The following is a 10,866-nucleotide window of genomic DNA, read 5'->3' as shown; positions in this document are numbered from 1 at the left end:
ATACACAGCAACAACCAAATAGCCACGAAGATGAAGCTCACACGTTGGTCGAACAGCAGACAAATATTCCCAGGAAGCAAGATAGGAAACAAGACCAATCGAGAAAAGAACCAGAATATTTTGTGCTATAGCCAACAGAAATTCAATAACCACCAAAGCTCAGTACACAACCAGCACAGTTTCAAACAATCAGGAAGACTACAACTCAATGTACAACACACAAAACTCAATGTAGTAGCAATCATAGCTGAAGATACACAAGCTTCTCTTAATGGAACAGTAATCAACCTAGTTAGGATGACCAGCTTGATTTCTTATGCAGTTTTGGACAATGTTCAGTTACAGTATTTTCTGGAAATTTCTTTCTGTTTTTCTTCACTTTTCTTTAACTCACAATATCCCTCTCAAAACTAAAATTTCCAGCCTTTTCTCTCTTTTTTCTGAAGACTAAAAATCCAGCCCTTTTTCAGTTCTCAAATGGCCTATTTATAAGCCAAAGTGACCAAGTGCAGCTAAGCTGCCCCCATGCTGCAACTTGCAGCCTGCCCATACCATGTTAAACCCATGCTTGAGCATCTCTTGATGCCAGCCATTTGTTCCCCACGCCTGGTTTATTCTTTAATCAAGGGTTATGGGCTTATTTTAGTATTCCTTTTAAACCCATACTCTTGTGTCTTGTCCCCCATTGGCATTAGTTTAATCCTAATTTAGTACCCCATTTGTCAGCTTATTTAAACTAATTATTTCCTGTTCCTTTTAACACCCCAGAATACCCCTGTCAACCTTGATTATTACTGCCCCTGCCTATTGCAGCATCAGGGCATTTTTTTGAACTGATGAAAGTTCGAACTCAAGACTGCCTGGGCTGAACCTTTTCAGTCAGTTTTACAGTGCAAACAAACCATTTCAAACAATGCTGGGGCATACAGTCAGTGACAAAGCTCAATTAGTCATGCGACATTATTAGCTCATTCGATTTATTAGTTATAGAAAGCTAATCGACGATATTTATCGAGTCGACTATACTAATTATAACAGGTAATAATCAATCGCTCACATAAACAATATGTTTAGGGACCTAAAGGGCATCAGACAATTTTTGTTCAATTACTGGGGCCTATATGAGTTAACTTATCTGACGATTAAACTAATCGACGATCATGTTTATCACAGAGTACATTCAGAATACACACATAGAAAATCAACCGACCAAAGAAAAAGGTCTTTAAAGAGATGAAAGAAATCCGAATGAAAAATAACAAAAATAACAAACAAACCCAACGAAACATGCTGACCACTTAATTAAAACTAACACAAAAGAAAGGAAAACGTACCGAAAATGTTTAAATCAAACAGACCCAAATCTGATTCATCTTCGAACTTTTGAGGCCGAACAAACTTTAATCAGGGTGTTCTCACATGAGAACACCTTGATTAAGGTCTATTAGACCTCAAACCCATGTCCAAACCGGCCGGATTCCCCAGGTGCATGTGTTCTAAAGTCTGGATTTCCAGATCTGATTTTTAGGGAGTTGTGGGTAGATTCGGACCAAACCAAGCTTGGTTTGGTCACGAGGAAGGTCAGGGGAGTGTCTGGTATGAAGATGGGGTGGTTTGGCATAGATCCGGGTTCGACTCAAATCTTCAAATGAAGATTTGAGACGAACGAAAGTGATTCGAGGCTCGTGGTTAGTGGATTCGTGTTCAGGACAGTGAGGTGGTCCTAGGGTGTTCAGGAGGCGGTCATCGGCGTTCATGCCGCCGGCTTTAATGGCGAGGGATACTGGGGCGGCTGCTAGGGTTCGAGGATGAGAAGGGGTTGTGTTTGGGACGAGGGTGTACAGTGGGGAAGGTGGGGTTTGGTTTGGGGGGCGTGGGGTGTAATGGAGAGCTTATATATGTATTGAGGGTTTAGATCCTGGCCGTTGGATCAAGTGAGATCTATGGCCAGGATCCATCCACTTAGGAAAGACGGTGTCGTTTGGGCGTGATGGTGGGTGAGACCGGGTAAAGGGCATGGATCGGGTCATGTTGACGGGTTTAGAGGAGGGCCTGGATCCGTTGGATCAATGGGGTTGGACGACTTAGATCATCTTGCCTGAAACGACGTCGTTGAGGCGAGTTGAACAGCCTGATCTGGACCGTTCGTTTGAATCAGATCAACGGCTTTGGTAGGGACGCCGATACGGCGTCGTTTGAGTCCGTGTTTGGGCAGGCTCGTCTTGGACTGGATCAGTACTTTGGTTTTGGGCCTTGTTTCGGGGCCCAAATCAGATTTTCCTTTTCCCTTCTCTTTTTTTTTTTTTCTTCATTTTTTTTCTTCAAATTAAACAAAAATTCCTAAAAAAATGTAAAAATTAAAATAAACCTACACACATATTGAGTGATACCCACAACGATAAATACACATAAATGAAAAAATAAAATAAAATAAAAATAGTTAGCTCACAGCTGAGAACGAACGATGCACACATACACATTTTTTGAATTTTCTTTTAACGACATGCATTTTTGTATTTTTGTTTGATAATGCCTAGATGCAAAACGGACAGACCCATAAATGACTAACAACACATGTCACGGAAAACTCGAAAAATTGTACCGCGAAATCATTTGTCACTATTTTTATTTTCTTTTGGAGCGATTGCTCGTAAAGCAAAAATCACGTGCTTACAATAACTAGCAGGTAAATTACTATTTTTACCATGTTTCCAATTAATATTCTATCCGAAATTTATTGGTAATGAATTTATAAATGACCTGAATGTATAAATATTTCTTACACCATTAATGTATAAATCTTAACCTCTTGTATTTTTTTCCCGTTACATTAGAAAGAAATACAGAAATGGAAAATTTTAGTTTCCAAATTAACCTAAATGTTCGATCACTTTCAATGATCTGGAGTTGGGTCTTGACCAAACTGACCAACTAACTTGCCCTAGGCTTATCTGTAGTGGATCTAAAAAAAATGAATTGCTTTTGCTCGATACTACTAAACAGGAAGGCTAGTAATTACATAATGAACAAGATCATTATGTATTGAATCAAGCTAATATCGAGACTATACATTTTTTAGGGAAGCTAATCAAGTGACGGATCATAAGGTCAAGTCCTCCTCTTATACTCAATTTCAAGTAATACAAAGCTAACTCGAGAAACTTTAAAATTAAAAAAGAAATTAGGTAACGAGATGAACAAACTCCAAATTTTCCATGCTTCTACACACCCACATCTCATCCCAAACTTTTGAATCCTTCAACATAATTTTCTCTATAAATACTCATTATAACCTACCTCATACCACAAACAAACAATTTTCACTTCCTTTCCTCAAGAAAAACAAGCATTTTTTTATAATCGTGGTATCCAGACCAGTTTGCCGTTAAAAAAAATATTCTTTCCCAATCATTTTTACAATGGCTATTTTCAAGAATGGCTTTGTCTTGTGCTTGGTCATGACCTTGTCAATCTCAAGCATTAGCCTTAGCTTTGCAGCTCGTAGCCTATTGCAAATTCCACTGCCCAGTATTCTATCTTTGCCACAATTTCCAAATATTTCAACAACATTGCCATCATTGCCATCTTTGCCAAACACAACTCTCCCTACTTTGCCAACAATTTCAAATACTACTATCCTTAAGGTCACTTTGCCTCCTAGGCCTTCTATTCCAAATATTACTACTCCATCGAACTAATTTTGAGTTGTTGCACCACTATTTACATGTACCTATTGTTTAGGGAAATTACATATTCCTCCTTTAGAATTGACCTGTTTTTCAAGAATAAGACCTAAACTTTGCAGGATTCCCTATATTTGTTCAGGATGATATAAATACCACTTTTTACGACTAATTCTAGATTCAAGGAATGTTGTATGTTTCACGCACCAATAATAAATTGCCACGTAACTTTTCTCTTTCTAATGTTGTTTTTATTTTCTTTTGTTTTCTATTTTTATTTTTTTATTTTATAGTCTTCTTATTACTTAATACAATGTTTATCTTCTCCTCCAAGGTATTTTTCCCTTTCCGATGGGTCCTTTCCGACTAGTCGATTTTGTTATTTTCTTCTTTTTTCTTTTCTTTTCTCCTTCTTTTCATTCTCTGCAATTGGTGAAATTTCAGATCTCCAAGTAAGTGAATGCTTCAAATTTTAGAATAACTCAGCTTCATGACGGATCCCTAGTAGGAACGTTTGTTTGCATCACGTGCATTTGACTTTGGAGGCTCAACACAGGGGTTAGGTCTGTCTAGGACAGGTGTACCAAAAAATAAAAATGACCATCATGATGCATCTTACTTACTACTACTTGTGCATTTATTTGATTCGGACTTGTGTGTTGACCGGCTTTTGAATATCAGGAATATTGTGCAGTTGAGGAAAAGAAATAGCGGTTAGGGAATTAATTATTTATTTTTGAAAAAAAACCAATGCCCAAATACTGTCAAAACTCTACCAAAATTTTGAGAAAATGAGAAAACAAAATGTCTTATTAGTTTGTTTTAGTGAAAGCAAAGGAAAAATAGAAAAAAAAAATGAGTCGTTGTTCTGTCTTCAAGAATAGAAAAGGAAAATAGTTTGTCTTCCCATGAAAAATGAAAATGAAAAAGAGTCTTGTTTTTAAAATGGTTTTTTTATTTATTTATGAAAATGCCAAAAATAAAAATTAAAAGAGTCGTGCGTTGAACGTGGTTTTATTATTTGTAGCAAAAATCCAAAAAGTATTTTTCTTTATTTCCAAAAAAAAATAATATATATCTTTATTTGTTGCAAAGAGTAATTGTCTTTCCAAGAAAATTCAAAGTAAAATTCCAAAAAAAATATGTCTTGCAAAAAAAATTGCCAAGAAAATTCAAAGTAAAATTCCAAAAAAAATATGTCTTGCAAAAAATTATATATATCTTTATTTTCCATTATTGATTTCTTTAGAAAGTCTTTTTAATTGAAAAGAAAATTTAAAATTCAAAAATATTTTTTGTAAGCATATCTTTCATTAAAAGTAAAATTCCAAAAATATTTTCTTTCTTCTTTAGAAGTTTTTCTTTCGAAATTCAAAAAAAAAAAAAATTTAATCTTTTTTCTTTAGAAACCGTTCTTTGCAAAAATGCTCCCTTTCTTCAAAAAAAGTCTTGTTTTTAAAAAAAATTAAAAAAATATAGTTTGTTTTATTCCCGAACTACGCGGGTTTGATTCTCACCGGATGTGAGATACGTAGGCAACCCTCATCGGGTCCAACCTTCCCTTTTGCTAAAATAGCCAAAAACAAACAAATAAATAAATAAATAAAAAACATGTCAAAATTTTAATTGTCATAAATAAGTCGGGTGATGTCCAACCTCCACTTTTGCAAAAAATAGCAAAAAAAATATATATGTCAATTTTTAATTTCATCATAAAGAAGTCGGTTCATAAAGAAGTTGGATGACGCTGTTTTGTCAAGACATAGCCGAATGTTCGCGAAAGGGACGCCGGAGGGCTAACTTTGTATAAACAGCCACTTTGGGTCATTTTTTAGGATTTTGGTCCAGTTGACCCACACAGCCTTAAAAATCTTCGTCCCCGAGGCGCTGAAGGGCCGTGTTTGCAACACCAGGTTTTATTGTAATTTGAAAAAAAAATAAAGAGTCAGCGGTCAGGTGAATACCGTTGGGATTTTTAGTAAAAAATAAACCGAGCCAGCTTCGGCCGCGTCTTAAACCGTTCTTGCCAAAATAGCCTTAGATTATCTTTCAGTTATCGAAAGGCTATTTTCGTAAAAGAACGGACAAGTTTGTAAAGTGTCATAAAATAATCCTCCCCGGCCTCAAAATCCATGTGAAATTTGGAAGGGGCTACATTTGCAAAAATAACCGTTTGGTTGCATTTGTCGAACGGAGAAAGGGATCTGGCCTTTTGTTTTTGAGTCTATAATTCTTTCGATTAGAATATGTGGGTTGTTTGATTTTCGAGTTTGTAGGTCATCTTTAAACCTTTGAAACCCAGTTTGTTTTATTATGAAAATTGATAAAGAAAAATGTTTCATTGTTGTTACCTTTCATTTTGGCCGAACTACACAAGGTTTGATTCATGCGGAGTCATGATACGTAGGCAATCTCCATAAGATTCGACCACCACTGAAAAAGGAAAAACAAGAGAGAGAAAAATAAAGGAAAGCGCGGATGCATCGCATCTCTGATAGAACGGTTTAACTGCTTAGGTGCATTGCATCTCTGATATATGATTATCTGTCAAATGCCCTAACACTAACGTGATGGTTTCCCTTTGCTGTGTTCATATATAGAAAAGTGGTTGGTTGTGGTAACTCCTCCCTGCAAAGCAAATGACACAGAACCTCAGAACCGAGTGGGTCGGTACCAATGACCGACAACAACTGGTCGAACGGAACAACGGGCTGGTAGAAGAAGTGAAGATGCTGAGACAGCATGTGGCAGATATGTATCGGGCGTGGGTGGATCGGATAGCACCACCCCCGCCACCACCTAGCTTCCTGAAATCTGTCCTTACCCGAACACCGAGCACAAGGCCAGATGCTCCCCCACATTCTCCATATATAACCGCCTATCATAGCTTGCCCAGCCACCCGAGTACCTCCATCACTCGCCCTCCAGCTTTGTTTTCTCAATGCTTCTCCCCCTCCCCAACACCACTTCTCTCCCCGTGACCCTAAAAATCATACTTCACTTTCCAGGTACCCGGCTCCACAAAATGCCTATCCACCCTCACAAGCCTACCGAAAGCCATCTGGATCAGGTTTCCGGCCCTGTCAAGCATGCAAGAATGAGAGGTGGGTGAAAAAAAGAAAGGTTTCCCCCCTATTGGAGGATCATATGCCAGTTTGTTCCAAAAGTTGAAGCAATTGGACATGTTGAAGCCGATTCATATAAACGCGCCAAACCCTCTGTCAAAGAAGCTTGATTTTTCTAAATGGTGCGCATATTACTCAGATGCACCGGGGCATGACACAAAGAAGTGTTGGAGGCTGAAGGAAGCAATTCAGAAGCTTATTGATGCAGGTGACATTGTCGTACAAAATCCGGATGCAACAGACACTAGCCAAAGTCCATCGCCTATTCGAAGTGAGATGCATAGGTCGAATATGATTTGTTTTGAAAAGGAGTATGAGAATTCTTCTGAGATCCTTGGGGGTCCGCGCATGGCAAAGTTTTCAGTGCTATATTTTGGTGGAGATCCCAGTAAGGTTGATGCCGAATTCAGTGGCTAAGATGCCGAGCCTGGCAATTGGAAAGACGCTCCATTCCTTGGTCCGCCGGAGAGGATCTTTGATGGCTTGTTTTGTTATCATTTCTGTTGTCTGGATTATTTTTAGGGTTGTAATCCGGACATGGTCTTGTGTCAAACCCTCTTATCCTTCCATTTTCATCATAGTGGTTTGTTTAGTGTTGTCTAGGATTTGTTTTGGGCTTGGTCTAAAGTTGTACCCCAGTTGTTTTGTTTGTTTTGTTATTCAAACCATATCACTATTAGTATAATACAAAATACGGTCTTTTATTATTTCTAGTCATCTTTTTGTTTAGCTCTTTTATCATTTTGTTCAGTGCTGATTCTAGTGACATGACATGCGCACACAGTTTGGGCCTAATCTTAAAAGGTAATCATAAAACCATTGAGAGGTGATCAGATTATTTAAAAGAAATAAGGACGGTTTGGGATTATTCGGAGCTCGAGTCATGTGGAACTGGGGAAAGAAAAACATAAAGAAAACCGTTAAAGGCAGGATTCGCCAAATTGACATGAGGGTCGTTCATGATAATGAGAGTGTCGCCAAACGGTGCTTTAGTGAGGACAAATGAAAAAAGCAAATGTGTGAATATAATTGTCAAGTCTAGCACCATAAGAAGAGGCTACAAATCTTTGTTTAATTGTGTTGTTTGCACTTGGCATGTTTTGAAGACTGGAATGACGAAGGCATTTTGTTCTGCTACCTAAACACTTTATCCTTCGTTACCCCTTTTGAACCTTATTTATTTTTCTTTCATACCCCTCATTCGGAATCAGTAGCAATGACTAGAAAACACAAACATGGCAGGTAAAGAAAAGAAAAGAAAAAAAAAGAAAAAAAAAGAGAAGAAAGAAAAGAAAACTACAAAACGACGAAAGAGAAAGGAGAAATGAGAAAAAGAAAGAAAAGAAAAGAAAATAATAGGTAAATGAAAAAAGAGGAATTGGGAACTACGTTTGACCTGATTCCTCAAGGAGGATACGTAGGCGCTTCACGACTCGGTCATAGGGTTCATAATGTGCATAATGTGCATAATGTGCAAAGTGTAACAAAAAATAAAAAAATCCCCAAGCAAGAAACTGGGGCAAGGGTTGCGCTTGTTGTAAACAAATATGGTTCCGAAGGTTGTAATTTTAAACCCCAAATTGTTTTGTTTTTTGAGCCTTTAATACCCTTTCTTTCTAGCCTATCCAAAAACCCACATTACGGTCCAAAGAAAGACCTTCTGATCAGTCTTCAAAAAATGCCAAGTCAGACAAATGAGAGTCTTACCGGTGAACATAACACTCTATTCCACAACAGAAAGGACTCTAATCCCCAACAGAGAGAGTCATACCGGCAACACTCCAAATCCCCAGCTGGAAAGTGATACAAATGAGAGAGTCTTATCGGTGAAAATCTTTACGGACACCATAAGGCGAGGAAAGCTGAGAGAAAAACCAAAATGAGAGAGGCTTGATATTGAAAACCCTTCGGGCACTACAAGTTGAATAAGATTGGGAATCAGATGGGGAATCGCCAAGGGAAGATCTTGAAAGACGATTGACGGCGGAGGATAGGCCACATATGCATGTCATGACTATTAGAGTCGGTATCTGCGTTTGATAGGTTTTTATTTATAGTTTCTTTTGTTAAAGAGTCATCTTTTTTCCTTTGTCTTTTATTCTGTTCCTTTTTATCTTTTTCCTTTCATAGAAAAATTCCCCAGTAGAGTCTGTTTGATCAGAACAAGTGAGAAATGACTTCAAAATATGCCATCAGCTTTCCAATTATGCAAGATGAGATCTGACTAGTACATCCAAGTGGTATAGTCAGCAAGGAACAAGCGCGAGGCCAGTGTCAAGAAAGATATCCCCAGCAAAAGGGAATTGACAAAAGGATTGACGAGTGTCAAGAGGGATACCCTTGCCAAAATCAAAGGCTATAAACCTCAAGGCCAAGGCCCGTAGACAAATCAAGGAGAGCAATGAGCATGATTTGGGAAATTCATATGAGACTAAAAGGTCAGGGAAATGCCAGTTTCCGAGCTGTGCCACAAAAGAAGAGGGATATCCCCAGCAGAAAGGGATCATCCCCAGCAAATAATATCATCCCCAGCAAGTTTTTTGGAACGCAGAGCAGGGAAGGAGAAAGGGAAAAGCCATCCCCAGTAAGAGTATCAGAATCAACCACCACAGTCGAATCTTAAAGGAAATGGCATTGATGGCGGAAAGGCATGCCATAAAGAAGATTATTAAACTGGGGCAGAAAATTTTCTTTTCATTTTGAAAATTTTCTGGAAGTCCGGTATCCACATGGGGAGGAAGAAAGATAACACCAGTCTTAAGGGAAGTGGGTTTTTGAACCGGTGTTATCCCCAGCAGTGTTGAAAGAAAGAAAATAACGAGTTTTAATAAAAGGAGTTGTATCCCCAGCGGACAGAACCAAAGAGATGAAACTGGTGTTTAGAAAAAGCAAAAACCCATTATCATCCCCAGCAGCTTCCAGAAGAATGAAGCATCGATTTGAAGGGATAAAATTCCCCAGCAGCGTTATCCTCAACAACGTTATCCCAAGAAGATAACACTTTTATCCCCAGCAGTGTTGAGAGAAAATAAAAAAAAAAAAATTGAAGGAGGGAAAGAAAGGAGACTCCCCCAGTGGTATTATCCCCAGTAAGCAAGTAAGTAATTCCCCAACATCATTATCCCCAGCAGTCTCGTGGGAAGACAACACCAGCTTTTAAAGGAGGAAGCCATCCCCAGCAAGGCCACAGATCGGGCACCATTTTAAAACTGATAAATTTTTCTTTGCTTGAGAATTGAAACAGGAACAAAGCAGCGCAAAGGAAAAAGAAAAGAAAAGAAGAAATTACAAAGGTAAGTTTCTCAAATCATTGAACTTTACATTTTTTCCTCCTAGGATAAAAAGTCCTAATCTGATGAATTTCCCTCCCGATACAATCTTAGTCCGATGAAATTTTCTCCTAAGATATCAAATCTTAGTCCGATGAATTTTTCTCATAAGATATCAAATCTTAATCCGATGAATTTTTCTCCTAAGATAGAAAACTTAGTCCGATGAATCTTTCTTCTAAGATCACAACAAAATGGACCTAGTTTGACGATTTATCTCCTAGAGTCACAATCTTGGTCCGATGGAATTTTTTTCTCCCAAGATAAGATATCAAATCTTAGTGCGATGAATTTTTCTCCTAAGATAGAAATTTTAGTCCGATGAAATTTTCTCCTAAGACATCAAATCTTAGTCCGATGAATCTTTCTCCTAAGACATCAAATCTTAGTCCGATGAATCTTTCTCCTAAGATATCAAATCTTAGTCCGATGAATTTTTCTCTTAAGATATCAAATCTTAGTCCGATGAATTTTTCTCCTAAGATAGAAAACTTAGTCCGATGAATCTTTCTCCTAAGATCACAATAAAATGGACCTAGTTTGACGATTTATCTCCTAGAGTCACAATCTTGGTCCGATGGATTTTTTTCTCCCAAGATAAGATATCAAATCTTAGTCCGATGAAATTTTCTCCTAAGATATCAAATCTTAGTCCGATGAATTTTTCTCCTAAGATAGAAATTTTAGTCCGATGAAATTTTCTCCTAAGACATCAAATCTTAGTCCGAT

The sequence above is a fragment of the Nicotiana tabacum genome, chromosome 11 (genome assembly GCF_000715075.1).
Source record: "Nicotiana tabacum cultivar K326 chromosome 11, ASM71507v2, whole genome shotgun sequence".
Classification (NCBI taxonomy): domain Eukaryota; kingdom Viridiplantae; phylum Streptophyta; class Magnoliopsida; order Solanales; family Solanaceae; genus Nicotiana; species Nicotiana tabacum.
The sequence above is the reverse complement of the archived record's forward strand: the minus strand, read 5'-3'. Positions refer to the sequence as shown.